General features: G+C 39.2%; 1 long non-coding RNA gene across 1 annotated transcript; it reads right to left on the reverse strand.

Moving 5' to 3' along the window:
- Positions 1-468: 468 nt before the first annotated feature.
- Positions 469-911, reverse strand: LOC138882603 (uncharacterized). The gene is made up of 2 exons (XR_011404156.1): positions 851-911; positions 469-754 (listed from the first exon to the last, which is right to left on the reverse strand). It is a non-coding gene; the product is annotated as an uncharacterized lncRNA (long non-coding RNA).
- Between the last annotated feature and the right edge of the window lie 13254 nt (positions 912-14165).

Below are 14165 nucleotides of genomic sequence, written 5' to 3' on the forward strand. Positions count from 1 at the left end.
CTGCCTTGGCTTGAAATTTGAATATTGTTGACAGTTTTTTTCTCTCGACCCAAGGACTAACTTAAAGCATAAGATTGACTTGGTAACAGATGCTATTTTCATCCATGCATTGAGAGGGAATGAAGATTAATGAATCATAACCAGTAAGTCAAATCTACAACCGCAGACAATATACTGTTCTCATTTATTTCCTCCCAAAGAACCTGGCTACAACAATGCCTAGGAATTTATCTAATAAGTGAAGAATGTTGAATATCTATACTAATGATAAAAGACTCACGCTTTGGTGATCCAGGCCAAAAAAAAGCATCTTGAGCAGTCTAACATCACAAAAAGCTCAAGTTCTATGCAATGATCAAGGGCGAATACACCATAGTAGGTAGCTTTCGGTGCGGATCATAAACTTATACGTAAAACTTCACTAAAATTGTAACAAATATTAGACATGAACCCCTAACTTAAAAAATATAACGGGTTCAATGCTAAAAATCTTAAAAGCTGAACCCATAAAGTTTAAATCTTGAATCCGCCTCTGGCAATGATAATGTATAAAATTTTTGACCTATAACAATCTGCTATATTTAGTTAGCTTGTATTGTCAATACATGTTAAGTTAAATCACATCACAAAACCAGCCAGAGCAAATTAAAAATACAATCCTTGTCAAATTAGGGCTATAAATTAGTAGAACGCGCTGAGCTAGATCTTCTCCTCCTCCCGCGCTTTTGCATGCGCCAAAATAAGAGGAACAGACCTAATAGTATTGGCAAAAGTTTCACAAGAATAATGACTGAATAAGAGAACTGTGTGCATTCATCAAATATAGAAAAACTAGAAATGTAGCACTAACCAATTATGGCAACAGTTGCTGGCACAAACCAGTGACTAGCAACCAGAATAGCCATGTCAATCTGCAGTTCAGGATAATGAAACAAAGCTATTATATCTGTTTAAAAGAGGTTTCATAAACAAATGACTAGTGATTACTAAAAGTTCTTACATCATTGTAAGCACGTGATTTTTGACCCTCCCCGAGGATTTTCACATTTTTAGCATGAATATGTGAAATTGGGTCTAGTATAGCTATTTTAACTATTTTTACTTTATTTCGTTGCAAAAAGAAAAATTTTAAAAAATATATATATAAATTTTAGTTTATGTATCCCTCATAAACTTGAAAAAATCAAAAATTGCACTTTATTTTTGTACTTTATATAATTTCGAAAATTACAAAAAAAAATATAATTCTATTAAGGTTTTGTAGTCATTTTAATTTGGAAAAAATACAAAACATATTACCTCATATTTTATCTTAATATTTAAAACGAAAATTACAAAAAATAGTTTCATTAATATTTTGTAGCTATTTTAAATCTTGAAAAAATATTTTAAAAAAAAAGATATAGTTTTGTTTAAATACTAGTCTTATTTTTGGTAGTTATTTTGCTTACATAGGACTAGTTAAGCAACGTGTTCCTATTTCTCGGGTCCGGGCAAAAGAATAATATTCGGGTTCAAACTACCCGGTTTTAGGCCTAATTTCGGACTTAGCCCATAATAAACCGTGTCCAGGACACATGGGGAACCCCACCACGCGTGGGGGACATAAGTCTCGAACCCCACCACGCGTGGGGCTCATTTTTCTTGACAAGCCCATGCTAAATACACGGACAAACACAAAGAGGACAGGGAGGAAAAACCAACGGACTTGGGATTTTTTTTAAAAAAGGGAGTACTGTACATCTTCTTCTCAAAAAGAGAAGAAGAAGAACTCTACTGAACGAACCCTACTTCCCCGCGTCCAAAACCATCAACAAACCACCATTGTTGTCCACCCCCGACTCCTCCTCAACCCGTCACCTTCCCTGGCAGCCCCACCATCGTCAACCTCCAGCCCTCCGTTCACCTCCTCGTCACCACCAAACAGACCCCAAAACCACCGTCAACCTCCCAGCTGCCCGTCAACAAACCACCATTCCCTCCGTCACCCTCACAACGAAAACCCACCGGCAAACACCATGTCCGCAACCACTCCATCACCACCCAAACGCCACCTCCATCAGCTTCACTAGCCCCACGTCCAAACCCACCAGCAACCATCGTCGTCCCTGCCCTCTACTCCCTCGCGACCTACCAATCCAAAACACCACCATTAAACCACCCCGTCACCTCCCGTAAAACCACCACCAAACCCAACGAAAACCCTAGCAAACAGGAAACCCACCATCGTTCCACTTTCAAACCGCCCCGGACTTCTCCCTCCCCGTCTCACCATTACCAAACGACCCCTCCATAGACACCTCCATCAACGAAACCAAAAAAAACAGCTCCCTCCATCTTGTCCGGCACCCACCACGCCTCAGTTTGGTTCGCGCAGCAACTGCTGCTGCCTCCCGTCACAACCCAACACCACGACCAACAGTTTCCCCCCGTCGTCAACCTCCAGAACCAGTCCGCCATTTTCAGTCCAACGTCGTCAACCTCCAAACAGTCGTAGCTGCGTTTCCGAGCAACGGTGGGTTGCTTCGATCCTGCTTGGCCGAGTTTTCTGTTTTCCGTAGAGGTCGACTTTGGTTCGTCGAGGTCCGGTACGTCGAGGTGTTGTCCGAGGTTCCGTCGTTGTTCTTCGGTCAGAGAGGTCCGGCTTGAGTTCCGTCGGAATCGTGTTTGTCGTTCTGAGTTTGTCGAGGTGCAAAGGTTAGTAAACCTCGATGTATTAGATAAATAAACTTTACGTTGAATGTTTGAGATGCAATATAAAAATTGGTATGGAAATTTTCTGCCTATGTTTCATTGTCTGCATTTTGGTTCATTTTCATGTTATGTTATTCTTGTTTATTTGATGTCGTTTAATTAAGTTGGACTAGTCGTTCTATGACACAAGTTTGACGTTAATCTGTTCGTCCTTTCCTTCGGTTAGGTCATTCGAAAAAATAGTATTAGTGCAGGCTGTTACTACTACCGAAACACTCATTTACTAAACTCCTTTTATTAAACTTCTAACAAGTCATGGGATTTTAGTTGTAAATAGGCTATAAGGTTTAGTATTGTTAAAGGCATAAAAATGGCATCCCTTTAAAAATATAAAAATAAAAATAAATAATAATAAAAAAAATAATAAGTAAAATGAGACGAGCCTCGCCAAATAAAAGGGACAAATTGCAGGGCCCTCTAAGTGTATATATTAAATACTTAGATTCCGGGACGGGTCGTTTAGCAAATTTCACGGCCCTCCCCAAAAAATAATAATGCGCTAGTTGCTTTAGGCGCGCCTTTAATAACGTTATCTCCCTAAACTCGGGTGCACATTTATGTGACCCAAATCCAAATCTCAACGAAATCGAAATGTGCCTCTAATCACGGGTACATTGACTGTGACGTGGTATGAGATGCATTTCCATGACGTTGCAAATTCCTTTTAAAAAATAAGCATGAGATGAGCCTCGCCGAATAACAACACAAATCGTGGGGCCCGCAGTAAATATTTGTTTAAAATTACTTAGAATTCAGGAGGGTCGTTTAGCGAATTTCACGGCCTCCGCAAAATAATAATGCGCTAGTTGCTTTAGGCGCGTCTTTAATAATTTAATTTTCTTAAACTCGGGTGTGCATTTCATGCGACCCAAATCCAAATCCTAAAACATCAAATAAAATATGTTTCGGATTGTGGGTGCATTTCATGTGACACAGTCCAAAGATATATTTTAAGCGATGTTCACATTCCTAAAAAATAATGATAATAAAGCGGTAAAAGATAAAATTTGCACATGGTTCATAATTGTATTAAAAATCAGATAAATAAGCCGAATATAACAGTTGAGCGACCGTGCTAGAACCACGGAACTCGGGAATGCCTAACACCTTCTCCCGGGTTAACAGAATTCCTTATCCGGATTTCTGGTACGCAGACTGTAATATAGAGTCATTCTTTTCCTCGATTCGGGATTAAAATTGGTGACTTGGGACACCCTAAATCTCCCAAGTGGCGACTCTGAAATAATTAAACCAATCCCATTTCGATTGTCCTTTAATTGGAAAAAACTCCCCTGCGCCCTCGCGGGTGCGGAAAGAGGAGGTGCGACAGCTCTGGCGACTCTGCTGGGGAAGAAACCCAGAACCACTGGTTCAGGGTTAAGAATTCGAGCTTAGAATAATTGTTGTTATTTGGCTTTATTTATTATCTGATTTTTACATGATATATGCTTAATGTGCTAAATGATGCTTTTACCGCTTTAATATTATCTGAATTGTGTATATAAAACTGCTACGAAACCCTTCTTTCTGAGTCTTCTGAATTTATGGTGTACACGTGCGCGTGACCCACCTTTCTGTTAAAGTCATACCAAATAAGACGGAGTTGGGACAAGTAACTAGGCCGGGCAGACTTTCGTGCTCCCGGTACGTTGCCCCCGCTTCGGCTCAAACTGTCCGTTTGGGTAAGCCAGGTCTAGAACAAATACCCAGGTTATGAACTTAGTATAACAAAGCCACATGTCGGATCCCTAGTAGGAACGTTTATTTGCATCATGTGCATTTGACTTAGGGGACTCAACACAGGGGTTGGGTCCGTCTAGGACAAGCAACCTGAAAATAATAGACCATCTTTTGGCATCCTATGTGCTACATGTTGTACTTATTCAAGGGTGAATGGGTCGTTTGGCGGACCAATAATAGTTGCGGACAAATAACACACCTTGTTAGGTTGATCACATTTAAATAAGAAGGCCGCACGTTTTTCCAGCATGATGTTATTTTAATCAAAGCATGGGGAACATTTGTGGAATCCAAGAATTCTTGGAATTCCCTATGTCCCCCACGCTTGCTTTTTGGGAAAGCACATGGGGAACATTTGTGGAATCCAAGAAGCCTTGGAAATCCACTATGTCTCCCACGCTTCATTTTGGGAAAAGCACATGGGGAACATTTGCGGAACCCAAGAAATCTTGAAATTCCCTATGTCCCCCATGCCACATTTTTGAAAATATAATAAATATAAAAAATAAAATATATATGTATATATATATATATATAAATAAAAAAACGTTGAAAAATTCAAAAAAAAAGATTTTGTATGTTTTCATCATCATCCACAAGTTAGAAATAGTGGAAAAGAGGAAAAAATAACAGTTTATAAATGTGAAAAAAAACAAATGTCCAAGTAGTGTCGAAACTCTGCCGAATTTTTGAGAAAAATATATGTCTTATTAGTTAGTTTTATTAACAACAAAGGAAAAGTAGAAAAAAAATCATCATTGTTTTGTTTTGTTTTTCAAAAAAAATAGTTTGTCTTGCCATAAAAAAAATAAAAATAAAAAAGGGTCTTGTTTTAAAAATATGTTTATTTATTTGTTTATGAAAATGCTGAAATTATAATAATCCAAAAATACTTTCCATTATTGATTTCTTTAGAAATTCTTTCTAATTGTTTTAAAAAAAACATGTATATATAATAAAAAAATCCGAAAATATTTTGATTCTTTTTCAAAATTGAAAAGAAAATTCAAAATCCAAAAAAAACATTTTGAGAAGCATTCCTTTTATTAAAAGCAAAATTCCGAAAAATATTTTCTTCTTCTTTAGAATAAAGAATAAAAAGAGCAAATGAAAATTCAAAATATATCTTAGCAGTGTTTCTTTCAAAAAGAAAATCAATCAAAAAATAATAACAATACTTCCTTTCTTATTTTGAAGTAGTTCTTTCACAAATCTCAATTAAAAAAAAAGAATGTGTTAGTTCATTTTCTTATTCATTATTGGCCCGAACTACGCGGGTTTGATTCTCACCGGATGTGAGATACGTAGGCAACCCTCATCGGGTCCAACCCCACCTTCTCAAAAAAAAAAAAAAAAGAAGGAATGTTTTATGTTTTTCGTTAATTTGTTTGTTTGTTATGAATGAAAAATAATAGTCTATTTGATTGTTGTGGGAAAAATAATAAAAACAAAAAATATATATATAGAAAATGGAAAAGGGTCCTCTCAAAAATAGTTTATTCGCCCGAACTACGTGGGTTTGATTCTCACCGGATGTGAGATACGTAGGCAACCCTCATCGGGTCCAACCCCACCTTTTGCTAAAATAGCCAAAAAACAAATAAATAAAAAATATATGTCAAATTTTAATTTTGTCATAAAGAAGTCAGGTGACGCTGTTTTATCAAGACATAGCCGAATGTTCCCGAAAGGGACGCCGGAAGGCTGACTTTGCATAAACAGCCACCTTTGGGTCATTTTTTAAGACTTGGTCCAGTTGACCCCCACAGCCTTAAAAATCTTCGTCCCCGAGACGTTGACAGGCCGTGTTTGCAATATTGAGTTTCCTATTTTTGAAAAACAATAAAAGAGTCATAACTAAGTCAGGAGACTGTTTGTCATAAACAGCCGAATGTTCCCGAAAGGGACGCCGGAAGGCTGACTTTGCGTAAACAGCCACCTTTGGGTCATTTTGAGATATGGACTCACACAGCCTTAAAAATCTTCGTCCCCGAGGCGCTGAAGGGCCGTGTTTACAACGCCAAGTCTTTTATTGTAATTCGAAAAGAATTGAAAAAAAAGAGTCAACGGTCAGGTGAATACCGTTTGAATTTTGTCATAATAAGCCGAGCCAGCTTCGGCCGCATCTTAAACCGTTCTTGCCGAAATAGCCTTAGAGTATCTTTCAGTTGTCGAAAGGTTATTTTCGTAAAAGAATGGACAAGTTTTAAAGTGTCTAAATAATCCTCCCCGGCCTCGAAATTCATGTGAAAATTGGAAGGGGCCACATTTGCAAAAATAACTGTTTGGTTGCATTTGTCGAACAGAGAAAGGGAGCTAGCCTTTTGTCTTTGAGTTTATAAATCTCTTGATTAGAATAATGTGGGTTGCTTGAGTTTCAAGTTTGTAGGTCATCTTCAAACCTTTGAAACTCAGTTTGTTCTAATATGAAGATGGAAAAATGTTTACTGTTGTTTATCTTTTATTGGGCCGAACTACGCAAGGTCTGATTCATGCGGGGTCATGATACGTAGGCAATCTCCATAAGATTCGACCACAACAAAAGGAAAAAGGTGGAAAAAGAAAAGGAAAAAGCAAAATGAAAAAAAAAGCAAAAAAAAAGAGAGAATGAAAAAGAAAAAAAAAAGAAAAAAAAGAAAAATGAAAAAAGACAGAAAAATGAAAAAAAAGACAAGAAAAACATCAAAAAGAGAAAAGAAAAAGATGTTGTTAATAATGAGGACCGACTGAGTCCATTCTAACCTGTTTGTTTCGCAAATAAAGTTAAGGTGGTTGGTTTGTGGTAAGCCGAACAATGACACTCAGAGTCCTTCACTTGCATCTCATGATACACACTCTGCGGGGATTGGGCTGATAGCAGAAGCACTCAAATCCTATCGGGGAACTTATTGACGGAGGTTGATGATATTGAAGCTGGCAATGGTCTTGACAATACTAATGCAAAGCTCAGTGGCTAAGATGCCAAGTTTGATAAAGTGGGAGGACGCTCCGTTCCTTGGTTAACAAGAAAGAGAAGCTGGTGGTGGCTTATTTTGTTGTCATTTCTGTTGTCCGGGTTATTCTTAGAGTTGTAATCCGAATATTTTCTGGCGTCAAACCTTCTTATCTTTCCATTTTGTCATATCAGTTTGTTTAAGTTTTGTCGAGGTTGTGTTAGGATTTTATTTTGGTTGTTTTGTTTGTTTTATTATTCAAACCATTTCGCCGGTAGTCTAATGCAAAGCCGGTCTTTTGTTAAGTTCCAGTCGTCTTTTTGTTTAGTCCTTTTATCATTTCGTTCAATGCCGATTCTAGGGACATGACATGCACCCAGTTTGGGCCTAATCTTAAAAGTTAATCATAAAACCCTGGGAAGGTGATCAAAGCATTCAAAGGAAATAAGAACGGTTTGGGATTATTTGAAGCCCGAGTCATGTGGAACTGGGGCAAGTTAAACACAAAGAAAACCGTTAAAGAAAGATTCGCCTAAATTGGCATGAGGGTCGTTCATAATAATGAGAATGAGAGTGTCGCCCAACGGTGCTTTAGAAGTGACAAATGAACAAACAGATGTTGAATATAATTGTCAAGTCCAGCACCATCAGAAGAGACTACAAATTTAAATTGTGTTGTTTGCACTTGGCATGTTTTGAAGACCGGAATGACGAAGGCATTTTGTTCTGCTACCCAAACACTTTATCCTTCGTTACCCCTTTTGAGCCTTATTTATTTTTCTTTCATACCCCTCGTTCGGAATCAGTAACAACGAAAAAAAAAAGAGAAAGAAAGAAAACAACAACGAAAAAAAAGAAAAGAAAAGAAAATAAAATTGATAACAAAGAAAAAAGAATCAAATGAAAAAGAGGAATTGGGAACTACGTTTGACCTGATTCCTCAAAGAGGATACGTAGGCGCTTCACGGCTCGGTCATAGTTTTGAAAAATGAAAAAAAAACAATTAAAATATCCCCAAGCAAGAAACTGGGGCAGATGTTGCGTTTGATGTAAATAAATCTAATTCCGAAGGTTGTAATTAATAATCCAAAATTAATGCATTTTTGAGCCTTTTATACCCTTTCTTTCTAGCCCTATCCAAAACCCACATTACGGTCCAAAGAAAGACCTTCTGACCAGTCTTCAAAAGATGCCAAGTCAGACAAATGAAGAGTCTTACCGGCGAACATAACATTCTGTTCCACAGCAGAAAGGACTCTAATCTCCAGCAGAAAGAGTCATACCGGCGACACTCCAAATCCCCAGCTGGAAAGTGATACAAATGAGAGAGTCTTATCGGTGAAAACCTTCACAGGCACCATAAGGCGATGAAAGCTGAGAGAAAACCAAAATGAGAGAGACTTGATAGTGAAAACCCTTCGGGCACTACAAGTCGAATAAGATTGAGAATCAGAGGGGGAATCGCCAATGGAAGATCTTAAAAGATGATTGACGGCAGAGGATAGGCCACATACGCATGTCATGGCCATTAGAGTCGGTATCTGCGTTTGATAGGTTTTTATTTATAGTTTCTTTTGTAAAAGAGTCATCGTTTCCTTTGTCTTTTATTTTGTTTCTGTTATCTTTCTCCTTTCATAAAAAATTTTCCCCAATAGAGTCTGTCCGGTCAGAACAAGTATGAAATGACTTCAAAATATGCCATCAGCTTTCCAAGATGAGATCTGACCAGTATATCCAAATGGTATAGTCGGCGAGGAACAAGCGCGAGGCCAGTGTCAAAAAAGATATCCCCAGCAAAGGGAATTGACAAAAGGATTGACGAGCGTCAAGAGAGATATCCTTGCCAAACCCAAACCTCAAAGGCCAAGGCCCAGGAACAGAGCAAGGAGAGCAGTGAGCATAATTTGGCGAAATCCATACTAGACTAAAAGGTCGGGGAAATGCCAGTTTCCAAGCTATGCCACAAAAGAAGAGGGATATCCCCCAGCAGGAAGGGATTATCCCCAACACATAAGATCATCCCCAACAAGTTGCTGAACGCAGAGCAAGGAAGGAGAAAGGGAAAGCCATCCCAGTAGGAGTATCACAACCAACCACCATGTGTTAAACTAACAAATTTTGTTTGATTTGAAGCAGACAGCGGAAATGGCATTGATGCCAGAACTGCATGCCACAAGGGGTATTATCAAACTGGGGCAGAAAATTTTCCTTCCATTTAGAAAATTTTCTGGAAGTCAGGTACCCCCAGCTGATAGCATTTTACCCCCAACAGGTAAGTAAATCAAGGGAGGTAGTCTTTGAAGGAAGAAGCTATGCAAAAACAAAACAAAAAAGGAATAAAAAAAATAATAATAATAATAATAATAATAAATGGGGAAGGTAGAAAAGGAAAATTCATCCCAATCCCCAGCAAGTATTCGAGGTAAGACATTTTCAAGTCTTAAAGATATTTTGGGTTCGTCCGCCCTCAAATAGGATATGTCGGGTTCATCCGCCCTCAAATAGGATATGTCGGGTTCATCCGCCCTCAAATAGGATCTGTCGGGTTCATCCGCCCTCAAATAGGATATGTTGGGTTCATCCGCCCTCAAATAGGATATGTTGGGTTAATCCGCCCTCAAATAGGATCTGTCGGGTTCATCCGCCCTCAAATAGGATTTGTCGGGTTCATCCGCCCTCAAATAGGATATGTTGGTTTCAGTCTTTACTTTTAAGTGTTGAAATTGGGAGCCCGCCCAGATAACAGAGGCATACATTCAGTTTTTACTTTCAAGTGTTGAAGTTGGGAGCCCGCCCAGATAACAGAGGCATACATTCAGTCTTTTTGTGTTGAAATTGGGAGCCCGCCCAGATAACAGAGGCATAAATTCAGTCTTTTTATTTTCAAGTGTTGAAGTTGGGAGCCCGCCCAGATAACAGAGGCATAAATTCAGTCTTTATTTTCAAGTGTTGAAGTTGGGAGCCCGCCCAGATAACAGAGGCATAAATTCAGTCTTTACTTTTCAAGTGTTGAAATTGGGAGCCCGCCCAGATAATAGAGGCATACATTCAGTCTTTACTTTTAAGTGTTGAAGTTGGGAGCCCGCCCAGATAATAGAGGCATACATTCAGTCTTTTATTTCAAGTGTTGAAATTGGGAGCTCGCCCATAATAACAGAGGAATACATTCAGTCTTTACTTTTAAGTGTTGAAGTTGGGAGCCCGCCCAGATAACAGAGGCATACATTCAGTCTTTACGTTTCAAGTATTGAAGTTGGGAGCCCGCCCAGATAACAGAGGCATACATTCCACGTCTTTACCCATAGGAGATGCATTTCCTCCTAAGTTTGTTTTAGTTTTACCCATAGGAGATGCATTTCCTCCTAAGTTTGTTTTAGTTTTACCAGTGGGAGACGCACTTCCTAAGATAAGTTTTACCAGTAGGAGACGCACTTCCTAAGACATGTTTCACCAGTAGGAGACGCACTTCCTAAGTTCAGCTTCACCAATAGGAGACGCACTTCCTAAGAATAGTTTCACCCAGTAGGAGACGCACTTCCTAAGAACAGTTTTTCCAATAGGAGACGCACTTCCTAAGTTTGTTGTACCCAATAGGAGACGCACTTCCTAAGTTCAATTTTGCCATAGGAGACGCACTTCATAAAGTCCAGTTTTACCATAGGAGACGCACTTCCTAAGTTCAGTTCTACCAATAGGAGACGCACTTCCTAAGTTTATTGTACCCACAGGAGACGCACTTCCTAAGTTTCAGTTTCACCAATAGGAGACGCACTTCCTAAGATATGTTTCACCATAGGAGACGCACTTCCTAAAGTTCAGTTTCACCATAGGAGACGCACTTCCTAAAGTTCAGTTTCACCATAGGAGACGCACTTCCTAAGTTCATTTCACCCATAGGAGACGCACTTCCTAAGAATAGTTTCACCCAGTAGGAGACGCACTTCCTAAGAACAGTTTTTCCAATAGGAGACGCACTTCCTAAGTTTGTTGTACCCAATAGGAGACGCACTTCCTAAGTTCAATTTTGCCATAGGAGACGCACTTCCTAAAGTCCAGTTTTACCATAGGAGACGCACTTCCTAAGTTCAGTTCTACCAATAGGAGACGCACTTCCTAAGTTTATTATACCCACAGGAGACGCACTTCCTAAGTTTCAGTTTCACCAATAGGAGACGCACTTCCTAAGATATGTTTCACCATAGGAGACGCACTTCCTAAAGTTCAGTTTCACCATAGGAGACGCACTTCCTAAAGTTCAGTTTCACCATAGGAGACGCACTTCCTAAGTTCAGTTTCACCATAGGAGACGCACTTCCTAAGTTCATTTCACCCATAGGAGACGCACTTCCTAAGTTTAGTTCTACCAATAGGAGACGCACTTCCTAAGTTCAGTTTTACCATTAGGAGACGCACTTCCTAAGAATAGGTTCACCAATAGGAGACGCACTTCCTAAGTTGATTTCACCAATAGGAGACGCACTTCCTAAGCTAAGTTTTACCAATAGGAGACGCACTTCCTAGATCCATTGTACCAATAGGAGACGCACTTCCTAAGAATAGTTTCACCCAGTAGGAGACGCACTTCCTAAGAACAGTTATCCCCAATAGGAGACGCACTTCCTAAGTTTATTGTACCCAATAGGAGACGCACTTCCTAAGTTTATTGTACCCATAGGAGACGCACTTCCTAAGTTTATTGTACCCACAGGAGACGCACTTCCTCAAAGTTTAGTTTTACCCGTAGGAGACGCACTTCCTAATCGAGATTTTATTCATAGGAGACGCACTTCCTAGTTTCTAGTCACTGAAGTTTTCACCCTTAGGAGACGCACTTCCTAGTTTAGCTCATTCCGATTCAACCATAGAAGACACACTTTCTAGTTTGAGTCATTGAGGTTTTTATTTTAGCAGACACATTTGCTAGCAAGAGTTTTGGTTTTACTCATAGGAGATGCACATCCTAGCCTAGTCTTTAGTTTACTCTCATCATTGCATCAGTAGTGTAAGTGAGTTACAATTTTGCTAACGACTCACATACTGGGTTAGGAAATTTTGTTTGTCTTGTTTGTTTTGATTGTCAGGGACCCGCCTGTAGAACGGAGGTTGTTGCGTGTCGAAGATAGAAGAAGTCAGGAGTCCGCCTGTAGAACGGGGAAACATTTTTCAAGATCAAGCAGTGACCCACTGGAAAGCAGAAGGTTACAACAAAAATCCCCAGCACTCAATCCAAGATAGAAGCAACAAGAAGCTCGCCCCAAGAATGCAAGTCAACAGTCTGGGATGATCAACAGAAGCTGGTCACCAAAAAACAAAACAAAAACAAGAAGAAAAAAGAGAGAGAAAAAAAAGAAAAATGAAAAGAACCTAAATTACGGAAGTGGAGAACAAATGTGGTCTGCTCAAGAACTAGCACCTACAACTAGCAAGTATCAAGGTTCAGATCCAAAGTCTGTATGAAGCACCATTCAAGACTCAAGACCAAGTTTCAGAAGACTTAAGAGATAGGAATCCTTGTAACTAGTAGCTGATAGGCTTAGTTAGTCTTTTTCAGTTTTCATTTTTGTTGTAATGACAGGACCGCGGACCGGAACCTCAACGGAACGGCACCTCGATCGGCTCTTCACCTCGGTACACTTCACTATCTCTCTCATCCCGAACTACACGTGGCCTGATTCCTGTATAACCAAGGATATGTAGGCAGCTCAGATACCAGGGCTCGGTCACATTCCCTCCCTTTCCTTAAGTGTAGTCCGTCCAAGTAATGGTCGGGTCAAAAACACGTCTAGTCGTTCTTTGTCGGAAAACTCTTCGTGTTTCCAGTCAAAGAGGGGCAGCTGTAAGCACGTGATTTTTGACCCTCCCCGAGAATTTTCACATTTTTAGCGTGAATATGTGAAATTGGGTCTAGTATAGCTATTTTAACTATTTTTACTTTATTTCGTTGCAAAAAGAAAAATTTCAAAAAATATATATATAAATTTTAGTTTATGTATCTCTCATAAACTTGAAAAATACAAAAATTGCACTTTATTTTTGTACTTTATATAATTTCGAAAATTACAAAAAATATAGTTCTATTAAGGTTTTATAGTCATTTTTAACTTTGAAAAATACAAAAATATTACCTCATATTTTATCTTAATATTTAAAAACGAAAATTACAAAAAATAGTTTCATTAATATTTTGTAGCTATTTTAAATCTTGAAAAAATATTTTAAAAAAAAGATATAGTTTTGTTTAAATACTAGTCTTATTTTTGGTAGTTATTTTGCTTACATAGGACTAGTTAAGCAACGTGTTCCTATTTCTCGGGTCCGGGCAAAAGAATAATATTCGGGTTCAAACTACCCGGTTTTAGGCCTAATTTCGGACTTAGCCCATAATAAACCGTGTCCAGGACACATGGGGAACCCCACCACGCGTGGGGGACATAAGTCTCGAACCCCACCACGCGTGGGGCTCATTTTTCTTGACAAGCCCATGCTAAATACACGGACAAACACAAAGAGGACAGGGAGGAAAAACCAACGGACTTGGGATTTTTTTTAAAAAAGGGAGTACTGTACATCTTCTTCTCAAAAAGAGAAGAAGAAGAACTCTACTGAACGAACCCTACTTCCCCGCGTCCAAAACCATCAACAAACCACCATTGTTGTCCACCCCCGACTCCTCCTCAACCCGTCACCTTCCCTGGCAGCCCCACCATCGTCAACCTCCAGCCCTCCGTTCACCTCCCC

Source organism: Nicotiana sylvestris, chromosome 12, assembly GCF_000393655.2.
Source record: "Nicotiana sylvestris chromosome 12, ASM39365v2, whole genome shotgun sequence".
Taxonomy (NCBI): Eukaryota; Viridiplantae; Streptophyta; class Magnoliopsida; order Solanales; family Solanaceae; genus Nicotiana; species Nicotiana sylvestris.